The sequence below is a fragment of the Aphis gossypii genome, chromosome 1 (assembly GCF_020184175.1).
Source record: "Aphis gossypii isolate Hap1 chromosome 1, ASM2018417v2, whole genome shotgun sequence".
Taxonomy (NCBI): domain Eukaryota; kingdom Metazoa; phylum Arthropoda; class Insecta; order Hemiptera; family Aphididae; genus Aphis; species Aphis gossypii.
The window spans coordinates 72,376,120-72,390,638 of record NC_065530.1 but is presented as its reverse complement, the minus strand read 5'-3'; the positions used below and the strand labels follow the sequence as shown (position 1 = coordinate 72,390,638).

Sequence of the window (14,519 nt, the reverse complement as noted above, 5' to 3'; positions counted from 1 at the left end):
AACATAAAACAAACATATACATAAATATATAATACTAATATATATACTATATAAATATAGTTTTTTATTATATAATGACTATAATTTTTAATTTTTAATACAACATTGCAAGTGTTAATGATAGTGTTAAAGATTTTGCTAATTTTTAATATTATAATGTTTTAATTGTTGATCAATGTTTAAAACTAAACATAGGTCTCTATTTTGATTAAATAATAATAAACAAAAAAAAAAATTCAAATCATTTCTTTCTCTGTCATACTTTATAAATATCAAAAAAGTAAAAGATAGAAATATATTTTGAATCTTAACTCTAATTTAAATAAAAAATGTACCAATTTTTTGTTTTTATCGTAGTATGATTTGATGACCAATATCTTTCGCCAGTCCATAAATATGAACAAACACAATGATTTTTCAATGCGAGAATATGCAATCGTAAATTTGGCATGTGAGAAATATGGATTTTATAGATCTAACCAACAAATTTATACAGTTTGGCTTTGTGACTTATTAAGAGTCGTTACCAAGCAAATTTAAAATAACTGCAGGCTGTTGAATTGGAAGGGTGAGTCTGAAGACATCGTTTGAATCCGTGGTAAGAGAACTACTTCACATTGAAACTTGTCATTCAAAATGATAACTTCAAGAACATTTCCAATGATTTTATTTTTATGAAAATTTGCGTGCTATTAGCTTAGACGTATTTAATTTCTGAAGTAAAATGTTTGATGAACTATTTTTTAATCGCAAGTTGTGTGGTGGAATCCAGTGAATTCATGTCATCAATAGGATAGTTAGATAACTGCTTGGTTAGGATCAACAAAAATGTCGATTGATTTTAACGACATTTCATTGACAGGCAATGACTGTTGTATTTTTAAATTGATTTAGCATCAACATCGATATTTATAGCTTATTTTATTATTTATAGCTCATTCACGTAATCGCGCATGATTAATATAATTAACGCGCAAATCTGAAATATGATTTCAATCAAAAAATCTTTCGTGGCTGGAACGTAGCAAAAATTATTTGCCGATTTGAGGCATTGTGTATTTCCGTACAATAATTTTTTCCCATTTTGTCAATGTTAAGCAATTATTCACAGAATAACTGTGTCAATAGATCGTTTTGCAGTCGAACATGCATATATTAAGGCATAACTTATATTGACATTCGCCGTAGGTATGATTGTTTCGCGAGGAATGACCGGCACGAGCACTTTTGGGGCTTGGTTTATAACTTGCGGTTACAATCACATACCTTCCGTTAGCGCTATTCGAGAGATGTGGAGGTTCGTGACCACTGACCGCCTCGTACCGACGTATGGATGACGATCCCCCGCGGTGGCTGTTTCCCGCGTACCGTTATCTCCAGAACAGAGTTACGGTGCTCGCCGGACGCGGTATCACCGGCTTCTCCGACGAAACCACAAAACCCGCACGAAGCCAACCCAACGAACGCGAGTTCACTAACGGGGGGTGGAGACCGTTTCTTAGCTGGACACGGACCCCGGGCTTATCCCTCGACCCGCGCTACAAATCTTAAATACTTTTATTGTTCGAACATAATACGCTGACCTACACCCGGCTACCGAGAAAAGGCTTAAGGATCCGGCGAGCGACCGGGCGTACACACTCACTACAAAATCCCGGTGACATACTGGGACTCGACTAACACAGTGTCACGCATGTGTGCGCGAACAAACTGGGCAGTTCGAAGAGAGGCCGACATCGACATCGCCAACGATTACATTGGTGGCATGAACGTCGATCGCTCCGGGACGAAGGATTTTTCGTTTCCGGAAGCGGAATTAATTTTACATTGCTATCTGCGGTCACTAATTTTTATTCACCACTGCCCTGCGTGCAGGACGATCCTCTGTCCCCAACACGGAGACGTAATCTATTCCGAACGCCTCCGATCGCAAAAATCGCGGAGGGCAAGGAGAACGACTGATCTAAACCGTGCCCGTTCTTTCGACTGTGGTTTTACTAGATGGAAATCTAGTCATTTGCTAGAATGAACGGCAGTATATTCTGTCTAAAATCACCGGACACTGGACAGTAGCTATACATTTGTGTACATTAGTGTATTCATCCCAGATAATAACATTGCGTTTTTGAAAAATTTGAACCATGCCGGAATACTGTTTTGTGTTTCACTTTATTCTTTTGTTCAACAGTGAGTAGTTGATCATTATTTCCAAAACAAGTAGTCAAATAGGCCACATCGAAGTGTGGTTGTGTATTATATAAATATCTAATTATTTATTATTAAAATTAAATTAAAAATTACTTTTTTCTAGCTCATTTCTTTGAATAGCATATTATACAATATGCATGTTATTAAATTTACCCTGAAAATGTTGAAAATGTTTCATTGATACTTCAATAATGGGTATAAATTAAAAATACACACAGATTGTGAAAAAAAAAATTTTAAAACATTAAACTTCCATTATATTTTGTGAAATAATCTGGACTCACTATTCTCAGCTCTATTTTAATAATAAGAGTGTGATAAAATCTATGATATTAATCATATAACTAGTAAATAATGTATACATATCTATATTTGTCATGTAGATACATAACATTACCAATACTATATAACATAAAAAATAAAATATTTTGATTTCTTAGTGTTTTAATACAAAACATACATTTGAAAATCATAGACAGAATATATAATATGGCCATATAGAACATCTAAATGTTACAATATATGAATTTTTCATCTACATTTATAGGTTAGGTGCCTATCTAAAGTCCTGTCACGTAGCAATTGAACACTCCGTAAATCTTAAATTCTAGTTTTCTTTTTTTTATTTATATATAATACATCATATATTATGTATGTATATTGTATATGCTGTACTCACAAGACTATTTTTCCATGTGACTATTTCGTAACATAAATAGTCATCGGATAAATGATATAAATATCACCTTTTATGAAAAATATGAGCCTGTACCAAATTCACACCTCTACTTTCTCGTTTTTTTCTGATAAAGAAAATTTATCTATTCCTTTACTATACACTTAAAAAAAATATATTTCGATGTTTCCGCGTATTATTGCTTATTTAAATACTAAATATTGATGTATGTATAATATGTTTTTTTTTTTTTTTACAAAAGGAAATCATTATGATGACTTGTTAACAATTTATATCATCATTGCGTGTGTATCAAAATTATAATATTTTTAAATGCATAATTAATGAAATAAACTTCAAACAATTTCAAATACTTACGTATAATCATAAATTAAAAACGTAGGTAAATAAAGTATCATTATGTGGTACATTATAGGTGTTGAGTGAGTTAAAATGGATGTATTAAATTAAAATTAGATGATACATAATTATATACGAAAAACGATTCTAAACAGAGACAATTTTTCAGCCTGGAATATTTTATATTATACTTATTACATATAGGTTATATTCATAAAAAAGAGTTTTTATGATTTTGTTACAAAAAAAAATTATATTTTTTAATATTTATGCTAATTGTTAGTTATTACTTATTTTAATATGATATCAATGATATAATTTATTATTTTTATCAAATTATTTATAAGTATTATAAGTTTTAGAAACAATATAAATAAGTTTGTCATTTATGGTATAAATAGCTTAAAATTCATATAATTATTTTTCGAAATTTCATTAAGCGTTGTAAAGAATAATATTAGACAATTAAGAAAAGTTTCAAGTCCCCTAAGATAATACTTTGCATAATTGCCACAATCAATTCATTTTTATATTTTAATAAAACATTTATTTAAATTCTTATTTTTACTTACCTATATTATTTATATGCATTATTTTTTTGAATACTTAGATTAGTTATAGAATTTAAATAAGTGTGTTCTCTTGAAATGTATTCAAATATTTTCTGAATTAATAAAGCTATATGTGTAAAAAGATACATGAAGGCCATGATGATTTAAAAATTAAGTTAATTTATAGGTATTGATTTTCTTTATTACACTTTATAATTTGTAAAAGGTTTCTGAACATCTATAATAATTACTAGACTAAATATAAGATATATTTTAGATTTCACGTTAAATCATTTTTATCTCTAAAATAATTTATTACCGATTAACAATAAAATATAAGCTTTTCATTTTAAAAAATTGAGTATTTTTGAAATATTAAAAATTTGATAATGTAGATTTCAGTTATTATTATTTAAAAAAAAAAATAGTTGAAGTATGTAATAGGCGGCAAAACTTAAGTTTGTCTAGGTATGTTTAAACACTTAACCCGGTCCTGGACGGATTTCGTATTGTTACATCAATTGTCAGTAAATATTTAGTAATACTCATTATAAGATCTTATGTATTCTATAGGTATAGCAGTTATGATTTATTTATCCTAAAAAACAAATACCATTACTTTGTTTACAATTCAAATACGTGACATAGTCTGTTATCGTAATATACTTGAAATGAATGGATTTATGAGATTTAGTAGTTTCATTATATTGACAATATAAATCTGAAATCCAAGTTAAATTATAGAAATGTTTCCTAAGTAGTAAGTGCAAATTTCAATAACTACCTAACTCGGTCAGTTTAACTATATTATAAATTATTATTTAAAATAACATTTTACAAATAATAATTGATCAACGATGTAGTCTTAATTTTAAAGAACGAATTAAATACTTCAAATTAATAAATTAATAATTTTTTGCTACCCAAAGTAAATTTTAATAATTTTATTAACCTAACCAATATATAAATAAATTAAAAACCAATAAAATCATATGTTAAAATAAATATGGCTTAAACATCTGATAGTGAGTAAAGATAACTTGTAATAAATTACTATTCAATTTGATTTAAATTAGGTACATAAAATATTTTATAAATTAAAAAATTAAAAAAATGTATTTAATTATTTTATAATGTATTATTGGGAATAATTAAGACGTATTTTTAATTTCAATAGTATATTACTATATTTGGTACCTATAACAAAGTTGATAATTGATTTTTAAATTAAATTTTCTGTTTAAACATTTGATATTATCAAACATAATAATATGACATTATGAATTAATTATTTATGTTATAAGATTTTTTTTAAATTTCATTACAGTAGAAAATGTGTGCTCATTATACCTCTTAATAATATTTAACTGCAGTATAAAATGTTTTGTTGTACAGTTTTACAATTCTATTTATTATTATTTTTTTTTTTTAATTAAGTTTTTTTATAGTTATTAATTCAATAGACAGACAAATTCAAACGACACATTAAGCTTAGAATCCTTTATGATGGATTGGAATGTATTTATATAACATTTATTTTTAAGCTGTGTATGTAGGTACTGGATAGATATAGGATTAATATAACAATGTTTTAACTGTGTTCTTAACATGTAATTATAAGCAGCACAAAACTAAAATGTCTCGAAAGTTTAGATTAATATTGTTTAATGAACATTTTTAATTTTACAGCAATGTTATTTTTGTTTTATATTGTTTTTAAATGTATTATGAATTGTACGCTTTCCCTGTGACTGGCTTTATTACTTTTACTTTACTAACTGTCTGAAATGAAACTCATTGATTACAAATTTATTAATATTTTATTGTTTTATTTGTAACTATACACATTTTACATTTCATTGTAGCATTGAGCATACTATTATTCAAAATTATATTTTATATGTTATTTATAGGCTATAGGTATCGTGTAGGTACATCCAGTGTAATAATTTTTTCAAAGAAAACTAATCGGAACATACAATTTATTCAAAAACGTGTCAATACATAAAAAGGATTTTTTTTTTTAATGAAAATAATTCACTAACTGATATTGTATAATTTAGTATTTAAATATTGTTATACTTTGGTATTAAATATTGATGTAATTGATTACCATTATATAAAACATTAAACTGCAAAGTAAATTCTTCAATTAAGTAGCATTGTGCATATTGGTAACTAGGTATTATAATATTCCTCTAATAACAGTCACTTATTAATTACTATGTTACGCTTAATAATAGTTAAATAAAAATGGTATTCAAATAATAATTTTATTCAAAAGTTATGCTATTTTATTTTTTATAAATAAAAATAGCAAAATTATGAAAATATAGGAACTAGAAACTAATACAACAAATCAAATTTTTAGTCTGATCGCTTAAAATATAAATCATGTATTCAAATATTTATGATCATTTTTTATAATTTATAACATTAATACAGTAATACATGGTAATAAAAATACAACTAGTTAAAATTTATTCTTCGTAAAACTAAAACTAAATTTTAAACTATTTTAAGAGGGTGTCTATGCATTATTATTATACTAAAAAATGTGACATGACTTATCTATTTACTTAAGTTTTTATTTGTTAAATAATTGAACAAATACTCACAATTTTTGGTTGTAAGTTTTAAAGTTTTTGAAACATAAAAAAAAATGTGGTAAAAACATTAATTTAATAAAAGTGTTTTAAGTAAGGATAAAAAAGGAACTAAAAAATTTAGAATAAAAGGTTAAAAAGGTGAAATAAACGTTTAAAGTCGTATAGACATTTAGCGTAATACACTAATACGTACATTTCTCACAATACGTCAATATGTAAAAGCATAAAATATTAAAAGCACCTACATAAAAATAAGTTATATATTAGGTACCTTTAAGCTTTATAGCCTATAGATATCTACAAAATACAATTTTAATATTTATAAAATCTTAGTTTTGATTGGCCATTTAGGCCGAAAAAAAATAAATTCATTTTGGGTTTCATTTTATTCTTATTCATTTTTATTCATTTGAGTCTTATTGTTCCATAATAAAAAAAGGTACGTTTTTCGGACCATTCATTTATATCGAAGTACCTGCGCGTTCACCATAGATAATATATACGTGGATGGGACCCATTATACCTATTGTACACGGTATATACTGCATGAGCGAAGAGTCTACTATAGTTATCAAAATAGTTATATGCAGTTACAGATTCTGATATTTACTCGTTAATAATAATCAATTAAATAAATTTATATTTTTAACATTATATCAGATATGACACAAATATAAGTAAGACCACCAATAACTGTGAATCTTTTCAAGTTCACTTCAATGAGCAATTTTCTAAAATGCATAATATTATTTTTAAATGTTTAGAAATTTTCATCAAATTATCTCAAGCTTATGCTTTTATTAAAATCAATAGTATAGTATAATTTGTATATTCACAATATCCTAACAATCCAAACAATTCACTAGTTAAATAGATTAGATAGATTAATAAAAAACATATAAAAGCAATATATAATTTAAAAAAAATTACTTTTATTAATATTATATAAAAATAGTAAAGTTGATTTTAATTATAATAAGGATTATGTTATTTTGAAAAATTAATATAATTTATTATTATTGGAATAAAAATGTTTGCTTATTATTTACAATTACTTTTAAAAATGTATGTTATTGTCTTATTGACTACCTATTATTTAAAAACAATATGTATTATTGACAATTATTAATGAATTATTTGAAGAATAAAAATGTGTTTGAGAAAAAAAATCTATTAATTTAATATAAATATTAACAAATATGCATTATTGTCCATTAACTATTATTATACTCTAAAACTTGAAAAAAAATTGTGTATAAACTATTATTATATTGAATAATATAATATACATTGAATTATAATCATGTAAAATTGCTGTTCAACTTAGCTAAATTTGGCTGTCAAAAAAACAAGATTTAATCGATTTACAAAGACTTTTTAATAATTAGGGAAATACTGCATTTCGGTCGAATTGTATTTGGACTCAAAAAATATATATTGACAATATTATTTAGCATTTGATGTGGTTCAACGTTAAGAAAAAACTCCTTTCCTTTGCCACTTACACGCTTAAGACTTTATTGACCTATCAATAAGTTTAACCATTGAAGTGGTAAAAAATAATTTTTTTCTATATTTAAAAATAATTAATGCTAATATATATATATATATTATTTATGTGTTATATATGTGAAATAATTTTTTTTATAACGTTTTTTTAAAAAAAAATCAATTATTTTTTTATATTAATTATAACGAACTGAAACATTTACCTGGAAATTAATTTTTAAGCATATAAGTTTATGTATTTTTCAATTTTGTGTATTTGTTCAGCCACTTTGTAGTTGAAGATCTTGTGTCAGTATTCTACAATAAAATATAAGTTTCTATTTATAATTAGGTTAAAACATCAATAAATACTCATATACTAGGTCCTATAAAATAACTAGGATAATGGTGTTATGTATATTATTTGATTTTGATAAAATCGAATAATTTGTTCGATGTTCATAATCTACCTAGGCTTATGTTTTTATACTCGATTTAAGTTGTTATTATTCATATATTATTGATTATATTAATTCTACAGTAGCGTTGATAATAATTTTTAATAATTTTTACTGGTCTATAAATACTTTGATTAGCTGATTTTTCTGTTTGCTGATTAAAATTTTAAAATTATTTTTCGCAGTAAATTAAGTGCTTCATTATGCGTATGTATAAACTTAGATCAAACAATTATTCACGCTATCTAAATGGCATTTACTAACCAATATAATGTTATTAATTTTATTATTTATTAACGTCCATCAACACGATTCGTAATATTTTTAACGTTTACAAATTTATTTATTAAATATTTTTGTTGAAAACCTTTCTTGTTCGAGTGAAGTGCAAATCATAAGTGCATTTCAATAATTTATTTTAGGTAAAAGTGCAAGTCGACCTCTCGCGGGAAAAGGTTATCGATTTTGCCAGTACAGGTAGTCTAAAAACAACCTATCAATTCCGGCACCTAACCAAACAGAGAAATATTAATCTTCCTGTATACAAATTATATTTTAATTTTGCTTATAAAATTATAATTTAGTGTAGCTATTATAATTCTACTTGAAATAATAATGTGGATTTATAACAAAAAATTATGGTACCTTTGTATTCATTTTTTTTTTGTTTTAGTCACGATTAAACAATTTTGATATTAGGTAATTTAAATATTGTAGTATTAAAAATAAAGTTAAAATTATTTCGAACGACCAATGGTGGTATAGCACTATTTTTATAATATATGCCTATTATAATAAATATTTTCATAAATCACTAATATTGACTAGGAAAAAGAGCTTACTATGCAGCATAGCCACTAAGTAAATTAATAAACTACTATATAATAACTAAGTGCCTATGACTATATTATTTAATAATTTAATTTTTAGTTAATTATTTATACACTAATACCTATGTACCTATTTAAAGTTTAAATAAGTGGGGGTCGGTGGACTAACATCTTACAGTTTATCTCTGTAGTACCACTCCAATCCACTCACCTAAACGGCTAAATTTTAAATATTTAGGTACTAGTTGACAACTCATTCGAAATTCAATATGTGCACACTACACATAAATATTTCTTAAAAAATAATGAGTTTCGGAATACGAACATGAATATACGTATAATAAGTAATAACACGTAATAATTAATATCTTAAAAATGTTTTTTTAAATAATGAGTATACATTTTTAAAACAATCATATTGTATAATATTGAATTTACATTAAAATTGATTAATATAATGGCTTACTTAAAGCTAATGGGCCAATCGTGGGCTACTAAATCAAGTTTAAGGGACCATCATAGTTCTCTATTGATCAATTTTATGTATCGTGAAAATGGCAATAAATAATTATTAATTACCTAATTAAATATACGTTTTGTTTTATAGTCATTAATTTAAAATAATGTTTCTTAATGAGCAGAAAGTAATGCATATATTTACTTCATTAACTTTAAAATCTTTAACTAATACTATTTAGGTACCCTAAAGAATAAAATATAAATAAAAAAACTGCAAAAATTTATGCGATGGCCGGGAATCGAACCCGGATCAACTGCTTGGAAGGCAACTATGCTGACCATTACACCACCAACGCAGTTGGAGAAGGGGTATAAATAACATTAACTTAGGAATGACAATATTACCATAAATACATTACATAATAATATAACAATATTAATATTACGATGTATAATATTTGTAATTTGTATTGTATTTATTTTTAAAAAGTTTGTTATGACTAAGGTGCACAGACCTAACCTACCATTATATTATTACTTATACATTTGTATTTTACGTCGATGACTTATAAGATTCAAATCAATTATCATTTTTGAGAATTTATTAAATTGTATCAGTTTTTATTACTTTAACAAATTATTTTTTAGTGCACTCAATCTAAAATTCTATGCCTATTAGTCTGCGTTTATAGTTTACATTTATCTTATTTGACGCAGTTCTAAGTAGGTACATAAGAACAAGAATATTACGATTATCGGATTATGTTTTATGAAAATAAATATATACTGGCTCTATTAAGCCTAAACAATTCATGAGTAATAGGTACCTAGTCCTAGTGTATAATAATATATAAGAATCTATAGAAATAGTTATAAAACAAAAACTATAAGAAAATCAAATTTTCTATTGAAAAAATGACATCTTATCAACCTGAAATTGGAGGTGAATACAGAACCGGTTACTTAAAAACACTTATAAAAACTAAAGAGTTGCATAAAGATTTAGAAAAAATGGAGTTTCTATCTACTGTTCTAACTAATCCAGATTTGAAATTTTACTCAGTGACTTCGAATACCGTGCAAGAAGTCGGTCGTAATTACAAAATTGTACCATCATTAAGAAAATACAAATAAAAATATATCACATTGGTTAAATGGATTTATTCATAATATACATATTATTATAGGTAGGTAGGTACTTACCAACATATCAATATGTATTTTTATGTAGCTATAAGATCAATAAAGGTAGGTACTTATTAGTTCCTTAAAAATTATATATTATTGTACTTACCAATGTAAATATTTAGTATTCGTAATAAAATATTTTCTATTTATAGATATAATAAATCTATTTTTGATGTGTTACGAGATTTAAAGGAAGATGAAATTAAATATCGAGTTATAATTAATATTTTTGTTATACCTATGGTATAAATATATATTGTACATCTATATCAATATTAATTATAAAGAGTTTTTAAGTTTGTGAGTTTGTTTATAGAAAGAAATTTCTGGAATTACTGAACCAATTTTGAAAATTCTTTCACCAGTAGAAAGCTAGATTATTCCTGAATGACATAGACAATATTATTTGATTGTGATTAATAATATTTTTTAATGTGAAATAAGTAGGTAGTAACAATATTTGTAAATCAATTCCAAGAAAAACAGGGTGATGCATCGACTATAAATGAATATTAAAAAATATTTTTCTTTAGTAATTCTATACAAAAGTCCAAACATATTAAGATATAGTCCTACTACATATTTATCTCAAAAAACCTTTATTGTATACAATGTGTATTAATCTATATAAATGGTGTGTGTGTGTGTGTGAAAATGGATATCTTTGTTCTTTGTAACTACTCATTTGATTATCTTGAATTTTTTTAATGAAAAAGTAAATCATGGAGCAAATTTTAAATCTATTTTTGATTTTTTAAATGAATGAAAACCGAATTATTATTTTTTAAATCATCAGCAAATACGTACATAAAGCTATTTTTTATCTGTGTTATCAATTGTTATTTATTATAAGAAATTAGTATTTTAATGAACAGTTGATATAGTTTAATAATAGTAAAAAAAGAACTTTATTTATTTTTGGTTTGCACTATTGACTTTAAGAGTTGTAGGTTTTTGGTCCAGAATAAGAAAGAAATCAAATTTTTCAAAAATAATGTTGCCTAAAAAGAAATTTTGATAGTAAATGGTTAAAAAACAGCTAGTAAAGTTGATGTATTACTGTATTAGAGAGACCATCTTTATTCTATACAACAAATTAGAAAACCAAAAATATTATTTATCCACACTTGTTACGCTAAATGGTAGCATTGGGCAACCAAATTTAAATCAAAGAATATATTTTATACGGGCAACAAAGTGCACATCCTAAAGTTATAACTAGTTGTTATAATAATAAAATATTATATTCTCAGAAAAAAATAATTCAACCTACTGTAATATTAAAAGTAAAATAATAAAAATATATATATTATGAAATAAAGTTAGTGCTATTATAGGCTGATAAATCTTTTCCGCTCTAAATCGTTTTTTGTAAAAAATAATATACACATCATTAAATTGAAATTTAACACAGACATAATAGTGACCCACTCAACCAATACCTGATGTACAGTAGAGAGGTACCCACTTGCCAACCTTTTTTTTTAACATCTTATTTATTATAATAATTAAGTAGGCAATTATACAGTATACACATATATATTATATATACCTATATATATATTCTAACCACTAACTTTACTCTTAAAATATGTATATAAGTATGAATGAGAAACAACCTTTCTTTGCGCATTATATTAATGAAAAGAACTCTAATTTTGGTTCATTTTTTTACTTAACAATAGACACAGATTCTTTAATCAGCGTTACCTATACCCACTTATTAAATCTTGAAAATATGCTGACTTTTTTTTAAAAAACATTCGTAATCGAAAATTAAACTGTATTCCCTGACGTATGAAAATTTTAAATTATAAATGAATAATTAAGATTGAGATTTTTGGGAGAATTAAGTTTTAATTTTTAGTAAAAATACATACATATCATAGTAAAATAAAAATTGTCGATCTAATAAGTAATACGAATACCTACCTACAATATAATATTTTCAAAAGATTTCGCTGTGTTTTTATTTTAAAAATCTCGAAATAAGTCTTATAAAATAACTTTAATAGGAAAGTTAATGGGTTTGACAACGAAAATGTTATGTTTGATCTGCTTCTTTATAAGAAAGTAATAAATGTAAAGGTATACTTTCCATTTTATCTCTGAAAATTAAAAAAAATTTGCTAAGAGATTTTAAAAATATAATTTTACAATTATTGATAAGTGCTTATAGTGATTGCAGTATTAATAATTAGAAATAATTATCGATTTTTTCAGCAATAAGATTACAAGCATAGCTATATAAGTCAAAATAAGTCTAACTAAATGACTAATATCAAACTTATTGAGTAAACATACTTACATAATGGGGTCGAAAATAATTTATCTTATAATTTATAAACAAAACTAATAAATAATTATTAATAATTTTCTTGAATAGGTATTAATTTTGTTGAAAGTTAAAATATTAAAAGTAGCTCGAAATTATTAAGCCTATCAGCTATCGAATGTTTATTACATTTATAACTTATAAGTAGGTACAATAGGTACGTATACTAATGGTCTTTTTATTTTTACATATATTTTTTAGAAGTAGTTTAATTTTTACACTCTATAATCTGTATAATCTTTATAGATTCTACAAGTAGATATGATTTTTAAAATACTTTTTAAAAGCCAAAAATTAAAAAAAGTTAGCGGATATAAATATAAGATTTAATAATTTACATTAATAAATCGATTTTGGCAAGTTAGATCGATTTAATGATATTTGTATATTACAGGATGATGGAAAGTTTAATTTAGTAGTATAGAAGATAACTACGTCAAATCACTGAAACGAGAAACACTTTTAAGGTTGTGGCTGTTATATTATAATCTCAACTATTTGATCGCACTTGGAAAAATAATATAAGCCTCTTGTTTATTCTACCTATATAGTACATATTTTTCGTCATTGAAATATTCTTTGTTACAAATCAGTAAAATTAATCTATCTTTGTCATGAATCAAAAAATAATAATTCAGATAAAATATTTTGTGAAAACTAAAAACTCATTGAAAAATGAAAATAATATACATTGTACAATAATTTACACAGGGTGATCCACTAAGCATGTCTATCCTTTTTTCTTTTTAATAACGAATTTATTCAAATTTTGGTTCATGAAATATTTAAGTATATTTAATAAATACAATTTAATCGAAATACTAAGATTATTTATAGCATTTAAAGAGTATATTATGGTGATACAAACTTATTTTTCCATAATATCCAACAATTTTTATTACAAATTGTAAAGTAAATTATTATTTTGAACGTTTTAATTTACCAAAGTAGAAGTTTAAACAAATATTTATTGATAAAATGTATAATATACTTAAGAGCATTATAGTTCTTAAAATAGTTTAAAGAAATATAAAATAGATATAATAGTGATTAGTGGATGTATACAATTTATTGTACTAATTTTTACTAATTATAAAATGTCGATGGAATAATATAAATTACTAAATTAAATTTATTATCATAGCTATATATAAAAAAAACATAAAAGTCATTTTCTTAAAATATAGAAATTAAAAAAATTAATCTAATTAAGAATGAACAAGAAAAAGTGTGATTCTATTTTTTAAAACGAAGTTGAATTATTGTAGGACATGACTTCAACAGTATAAAAATAAAAATTTGAATAATTTCATTATTAAAAGAAAAATTTAAGGTGAATATGCTTAGTGAATAACTC

General features: G+C 24.5%; 1 long non-coding RNA gene, 1 other non-coding gene and 1 pseudogene across 2 annotated transcripts; 1 reads left to right on the top strand and 2 right to left on the bottom strand.

Moving 5' to 3' along the window:
• Nucleotides 1-14,519, bottom strand: part of LOC114124127 (G-protein coupled receptor dmsr-1-like) — an 81,021-nt pseudogene that overhangs the window by 32,916 nt on the left and 33,586 nt on the right.
• On the bottom strand, nt 9,924-9,995 carry Trnag-ucc (transfer RNA glycine (anticodon UCC)). The gene has a single exon. It is a non-coding gene; the product is annotated as a tRNA-Gly (tRNA).
• LOC126549061 (uncharacterized) lies at nt 10,724-13,704 on the top strand. The gene is made up of 2 exons (XR_007603201.1): nt 10,724-10,826; nt 13,557-13,704. It is a non-coding gene; the product is annotated as an uncharacterized LOC126549061 (long non-coding RNA).